This window comes from Myzus persicae, unplaced genomic scaffold (assembly GCF_001856785.1).
Source record: "Myzus persicae strain clone G006 unplaced genomic scaffold, MPER_G0061.0, whole genome shotgun sequence".
NCBI lineage: Eukaryota > Metazoa > Arthropoda > Insecta > Hemiptera > Aphididae > Myzus > Myzus persicae.
The window spans coordinates 354,714-362,713 of NW_019101898.1; positions in this window are offsets into that span (position 1 = coordinate 354,714).

Consider the following 8,000-nt stretch of genomic DNA (forward strand, 5'->3'; position numbering starts at 1 on the left):
ATGGCTGAGGTTTACAAATAAAGTCATAAACAAAAAATAATTGAGGTGATAAACTACATATATTTAGTACTTTATTTGGATAAGAAAATTCAAGATATCAAAATATTGTCCAATTTATTTTCGAGCTTACAAGATTTTTTTTGCATTAAGTGTTATTGTTATTTGAAGGGGAATTTTATTAATTCGAGATATCGATAATTTCGAGTTATCAAGGTTCGAGTTACCGAGAGTCGACTGTATTTATCTCATCTAAATAAAATAAAATGTAGTTATTATCTGGTGCTCTCTCATTTATATTAATTTATTATTGCTTTTGCTTTTATTCGTCGAATATGTTTATAAGCTTTTTATATTTTATAAATGTATGACAAATTCAAAATTAAAAGGTGGTGGAACTTTGTAATGTAATCTAATGATGTAAAATATAAATTATTATTCATCAATTCTATGAAGTGGATAAAAAATATTTATCAATAATTAAGTATAAGAATATTAAAAATATTAGTTTTTTTTAATATTGATCTTATTAAATAAATCGACAACTTGGTCATTAGTATATATTTACATTTAAAGATACCTAGTACCTAAATTAAACTTTAAAATTTTTATTTTTATTTTATGATAATATCCGTTTATATTATTTATAATTTAGCCATATCACCTTAATATTTGAAAAATATGTATATTATATTAATATGTATAAAATTGAGTTTATGACTATATCGGTATGAAACCATTGCCTTTAATAATTCGAATGACAAAATAATCGATTCAAGAACCTTTAACCACACAAAAAAATTATTCACGCTGACTTTAACGGAATATGTGGTGTAAAGTAATTCCATTACCACACAATATTGAAGTTTATACATCGCAACATTATATGAATTTATGCTTAAAATACTTCCTCGTATGGTGCATAAATCTAAGAAATAAAAGGTGAAATTCGTGATTTAAGAAACGAAATTGTATTCTTACCTTTCAACAGGTATTTAAGTTATCTAATAATATATTATGAACATGAGATGGACGAGAAGGAAATATAATAATTAAACAGAATATATTAATTTTAATATTTTTTCAACTAAGTATTTTCATTTTAACTATCTAAGAATCGATTAAAAATTATTCAAAATATAGTTTTAAAACCCTGATAAATTGTATTTATTTACATTAACATGAGTGATATCAGTTATAATCAGTTATAGGTCACCTAATTGAAAGCTTATGATTAAATTGTCGGAAAGTTGTATGCAGTGGTCACTGGCAACTCGTTATAAACAGGCTAACAAATTATATTATCTAAGACCCTGAAAAACATATTATTAGATATCATATCCATGTGATACAAATTATTAATTTTGTATTATTATAAATTGCGGAAGACGACGGCCGTGTACCAGATTTGCCTATCTATATCGCCGGCTGATCGTAATCATATTGCAGTTTTAAAAAATAGATATAAGTAGCACGATGGACGGAATTAAGGGTACCTATTATTAAATCAGTAGTAAGTATAAGATACGTGCAAAATTATAATGTAAAATAATTCTACAAAAAAATAAGTGTTGAAAAAAAACATTCACGTTAGTGAACACGTTGGAGCTCTTTGCACCACCGACTCGTAAAACCTAGCTTTTACGATTTTTACAGCCATAGGCGGTATACATTATATAATATTCCATAAATAAATTATTAACATCCCCTGTATATTTAGCCTTTACCCTTTTGTAGGTGTTAAGCTATTAAATAAATAATCACAAAATAAAATCCACAATATACTTTTAATAATGATGCGATGTAGCTTTAACGTATATATTTTGATATCGTCGACAGACGAGTTTTAAACAAATTTGAAAAAAGGACAGAAAGAGTATATTTTGGAATAATAAAAGTTTTTGATCCAACAACAAATTCAAAGTTTGATTAGGCAAACCTTGTGGAAATCCCAAGGCGATCAAATGAAATTATATGCAAACTACATTTCGTGTACACAATAACGTGTAAACAATATAATAATGTATGGTGTGTATAGGTACACGCATTATTCATAATATGAATATATAATATAATATATAATATATTATATCTGCTGCCAGTGTTTCGAATACTCATGTCAAGATAAATTCTCCTTGTATAATTAACTTTTAAAATCTATTAAAACTACTATGAGTAATAATCGTCGAGAGCGCTAAAGAAAATATTGTTGCGTGTACTAAAAATGAATTATGTTAAGTAAAATTCCAATGTGTATAAATAAAGTATAGCCCATGATGATTACTATTGTATGCAATTAGAACAGCTTCTTTTGACTTTTTGAGATATGGCATACAATTTGGAAGCTTATTTTTCTATTTCTTTTTTTTTAAGATGCAATTCAGAACATCAATAAAAATACCTACAAATATTCGACTATGTCCAAGATTAGACTAGGTAAACTAACACTGAAGCGCATCTGCAGGCTAGTAATTGTATCTAAAATATTTTCTTAAATCAATGAACAATTTTTAAAGTAAGAGCCAAGAGGTTGTGGGTGATTCGGGTAAGGTTTTACAACGGTTATAAAAGAAAAAAAATTAATAGGTTATATGCGATTGGGTTGACATCGTGCTGCACCTAAAACCGAAGTCTGAGCGCCCATTTTACAAAATGGTTTATCAATATTTACATGAAGAATATCAATATGCATATTTTATGAAATATTATATAGCTACAAGTTTTATTTTTTCATACTCGTCCTATCACGACTGTTATACGCACCCATCAGTTATATCGGGTGTTGTGTGACCGGGGTAAATAATTGAATTGATAAAAACTAGGATGCTTATTCGAAAACCGGAAGTGCTTTAAGTACACCCTGTTAACACCATCCGACGAGGGGTGCATACACCTATAGTGGTTTGACAAGAGTGATGAATCGTGTTTGTATCCACCTAAATATATGTACATATATATTGTAGTTTGTAATCGATATTACATAAAGTAAACAAAACGAAAACTAATTTTGTTAATGATCAACAAACAGTTAATTTGTTGAAATTGTAAAATTAATCGTTACCTCGACCGCGACGTCATTCTGTTAATTTGATAAACGAAGTTTTCTCAAATTGACTGAGATTATGCCACTGATTTTATCATAGAAAGAAAAATGACCGCAGGTGGTATTAAAATATAATATAACGAATTAATTTTGTTAATTAAAGAGTTAGAAAATATGGAATGCTCGCAGATGGTAACACCTCTGGCCAAAGAAAAAATGGACAATTTTCAATATTTTTAAAAAACGTGAAAACAATCAATTCAATTTATTAACGTGTTATCAACAATATCTGGTTTTCATATTATTATAATTTTATAAAGAAGGTTAGAAAAAATTGCGAGAGAGTAATGTATTATACAGAACGCTTTAATCAAACACAGGACATTTTTACTGTTTTTTTTATATAATTAAGTTCAGAACACGTGACTAATTGACTTGAGATCATGCTGTATAATTCAGAACACCCTTTGGCCGTTCTTACTTTTAATTTCTGAGTACCCTGTACGCCGGTTGTATTCGTGATACATCATAATAATATTAAATATTTGACAGTTCCATAGAGCTGAACATTGGTGAATTTATTATTATTATGTGATCGCATGCCCGTGACGTCAAAAAATAGCCACCTCGTTAAATTAGAAAAGTTTTCAATTTATCGACAATAAGGTAATAAATACATAACTTCATATTTAGTTTTATACTTATATATGTATAAAAATATATGTATGAGTTTTTATGTGACGTCATCATAATTATACATATATAGTTAGTACCTATGTACACTATATACGGGTACACTACGCTGTTTTCGGACGTCGTTATTATTCGCTTAATTTGTTATGCAGCCCTGACTTGACAAGCTGTATATACCTATACTGTATACATGTAATATTATTCCTGCCAACCCGTGAAATCGTTTATGTAAACGCACTTTAAATATGATCGAAATAAAAGAAAAAAATTCTCTGCGATCCTTTTGACTTTCATTAGTTATTTATTCTCTACGATGCAGTTCCAACACAACATTGTAAACATAATAAGTGAATTTATAATAGCCAGGTACACAAATATTTACCTGAACACTTTTTACTCAAGAGTTTTTAATTTTCAAAATCTGATGATTGTAAATAAATACTACATTCACTATTTTTTGGAGTAACTTAAGAGTAAAGTGATATCGATATAATACCAGTACCGAAATAGTATAACTGTATAAGTACTAAAGAACGAAGATACTTAGATATCATAATAGATTTAATAGGCTTAATAGTATAAGTAGAACAATAAGTTTATCTAAAGAATGTGTTTTACTAGATCAAAAGCTTATAATAATCTATAATTTTTCGGTAAGACAAATAACAATAGTATAAGGGCTATAATTTAGAATAGGTACCAATTTTTTTTGACATAACTGTTGGGTGGTTAAAACCGCAGAAATCGATTGCTTATAAATGACTATTATTATATCTGATTTTATACTTATATTTAAGGAAGAACACACTTACATACAAATTTATTCGAATCAACTTTTATTTATGTTTAATAAATATTATATGGGATAAATGCTCTGTTCTGGTTTTCATTTAAGTTGTACTTATATATTACTTTTATACTCAACAGAAATTTTCTCACCCCATACATTAAGATTTTACGTATATCTCTCGTCCGCCCAAAGTTCTACTTACCACATCCCTACGTTATCATGTATAATATCACAGAAGAAGATAAACATCAAATATAACGTAAACTACACGTTCGAATTCACTAGATAATTCACTATACACACACATACAGTCATTTTCTTGATAAATTTATCTTTTTTTATAATCATATAAATTGTATATTAGCGGAGTTTAATAGCTTACCCCGTGAAACTGATATTTAACTGGAGAGTGGAGGTTCGAGATTAAATGTTCGTATATAAACTTTTCGACATTTGAAATAAAAATAGTTCATTCGAAAAATATAGAACGTAAAAATTATAATTTTTTCCAAAAATGTGGTGTTATAATCCTACATCTTAAAGGTATAAATAAAACTTTTTTTATAATCGTGTAAAAAACTATTATCGATAACACTGTAATAATTTTATATTATACTCACTAAGAAAACTACTGTAAAGCGTTGAATGATTAAATAATCGTCTTATAATACATTAAATGAGCTGTACCTACATATTTTACCTGAATAAATTTAGGTATAACTACATGATACAAATAATAACATAATACAGTACGACATACGGTACATACACAAAGACACAACACAAACGTTTAAACAGAAATGTTCAATTTTGAATTTCTTAAGAGGTAATCAAATTAATTTGTGAGGAATAATAAATATTTATATATAATACATACCAATACCTAACCCGTGACGAAATATTAAATATGTACCAACCCGAGTTTTTGTTATTGCAGATGTTGTTTACTTAGGCAAAACGAGCGCGGATATTGATGTTTCTAAAATCTTGTGATGGCAAACACTTTTAAAAAAAACCTCAGTGTATATTATATAAGTATACTCAAAAATATAAGAAAACGTATTTTCGAAAATCGTTCGTTTTTCACCTCTCAAGCGTCTCCTCTCAAGAACGGATTAGCGAAAACGATGGTAGAAGTATTCACACAGTACCCACTACCCAGTATACCCACCTACTGTATGCACGCATTTACAAACAAATAAAACTATAATATTCGTTTGTGTTTATTTTATAAAAGCATACGTGTTAACATGTTAGTACTTATTACTGTAAACACTTTTATATTGAGTTTAATCTAATATAAAATACAGCAGCTGTACCTATCTAGAAAAAAAATTGGTTAAAAATAACCCAATAATGTCGCTTATATTATATCAATGGCTCAGAGCACAAATATTATGTCAGGATTATTCGGCAACACCGAACGTAATTCTTGTCAATTTTAGAAAAACAACTTTTTTATTTTATAAATTAAAATCTTTTTGACATTATAAACAAACCCACACAGTCAAACGTATTCAAAAACGAAGATAAATTAATATTTGAACAGCTGAGTAAAAAATGGATAATATTCCTCAACACTTAACTTTCTGAAAATTAAAAAAAACTTTATTTATGAGTGGAATACTATCTTTTATCCCCTCAGCGTAAAAAACAAAGCTACATTTATAAATGAGTTTCAATGAAATATTATCCTTTATACTCTCATTAAATGAATTTGCCATTCAGCTACAAAATGGCTATCTCAGTTTATTTTTCTTATTTTTGGAATATTATCCTTTTTCTACACTGTATTTTATATTGACTTTAATAGTCGGTACCTACATTTTGAGGAAACGGTAGACTAATAATATATATTCCGTATGTAGATACTATAGTCTATAATAGTCATCCATGAATTGCACGCCAATAGTTGTACAATGCGAAAAATCCCTATGGTACATTATAAATAATATAAATAATACTTATTTATTTATTTTAATAAGAATACGATTATCAAAATCAAAAAGTAATCATCACATTAATTATACAATTTATGTATAAGCATAGACCAGTCTAGCATTGTCTGTTATTTTCTTTTGTAGGTACTATTAAATTAGTTACTATGTACAGTACCTGAATTTTCCTACAAAAAATGGTAAATATATAGTTTATATGGGTATGACATATTGGCATCAAATCAACCAAGAAAAAGTTAGTTCAGCGCTGCCTATTGGACGTAGTTCAAACTACAAAACTTCCTATGAAGCCATATGGCCTTATAGGTACCTAGATATTTTTAAATTCTAAATTAAATGTTTTATTTTAAACCCCTCCTGGCTCCCACTAAAATTGTACTTGATGCGAAGCACGCTGAACTGAAAATTCCTTGTGGTGATGTGGGAAAAGTCAAATCACATATATTCGTGGGTGTAGAGTACTAAATAATTTATTCCACAAACCTTATTCTATTATATAATTTGCAACAAATTCCCTCATGTCTACGATTTACCGCTACCGAGAAGTCTGCAGCTATCCCGACTGGCGAGGTTATTAATTTATTATATAATAATAATATTAGATTGTACACATAAAATAGTATAATATGTATTTATGTGTATATCGTGTCTACACCGCACCTACGATAAAATAAATTCTAAAATGTAAACAAGGTAACCCGAAGCTATATATTAAACAGATGAAAAATAGTTCCAGCTATATTATATATTATAGGTACTCTTCATTTGTATAATAGCCACACCTTATTGCCTTAACATTCTTCATACTCACAATATACTATCGTAAATATGTATTATGTACCCATATTACAGTAGCATATTGAGGGTTGACGATGGATGTGTTGCCCTCCTCCCCTCCCCCCCCCCCTATTGGAAGACAAGTGTTAATTTTTGTATACAAAAATTTATAATTATATGTACATTGTACATTGTACCTACATATAGTATATTCTAAAGTATTAAAATTGTAAAAATTACATTAAAATAAAATTAATATCCAAATTGACCGAGCTTCTGAGACGGTATTGTGAGGCTTAACAGATAGGCATTTTTTTATTATACAAATATATAATTCTTATGGTTTTGGGATTTTGGATTTTATGAAAAACTATCATTTCGGAAAAATGTTAAATATTATTCAATATCAATTGGAATAACAGTTATTACATATACCTTATCTCTAATTAATTAATTGAAATTGTCAATTCTTTCAGTTACTCCGTAGTCTGCATACCTATATGATTTCCGATCTTATTCTCAGACTAGCTTCATGTCATAGAGTGCAATTATTACGTCTACTTTGCATAGTTTTATGCAGGTAAATCGCATTGCCATTACTACGCAAATTATAATTAGGTGCATTGCGTTAAATGTAAGGGACACACGAGTGAATTTTAATCAGCGTTTTTAAGTGGTAGATTTATATTTAATGTTTTTTTCAAACTAGAACTTTCATAGTAAAGATTTTAGATTAACAACA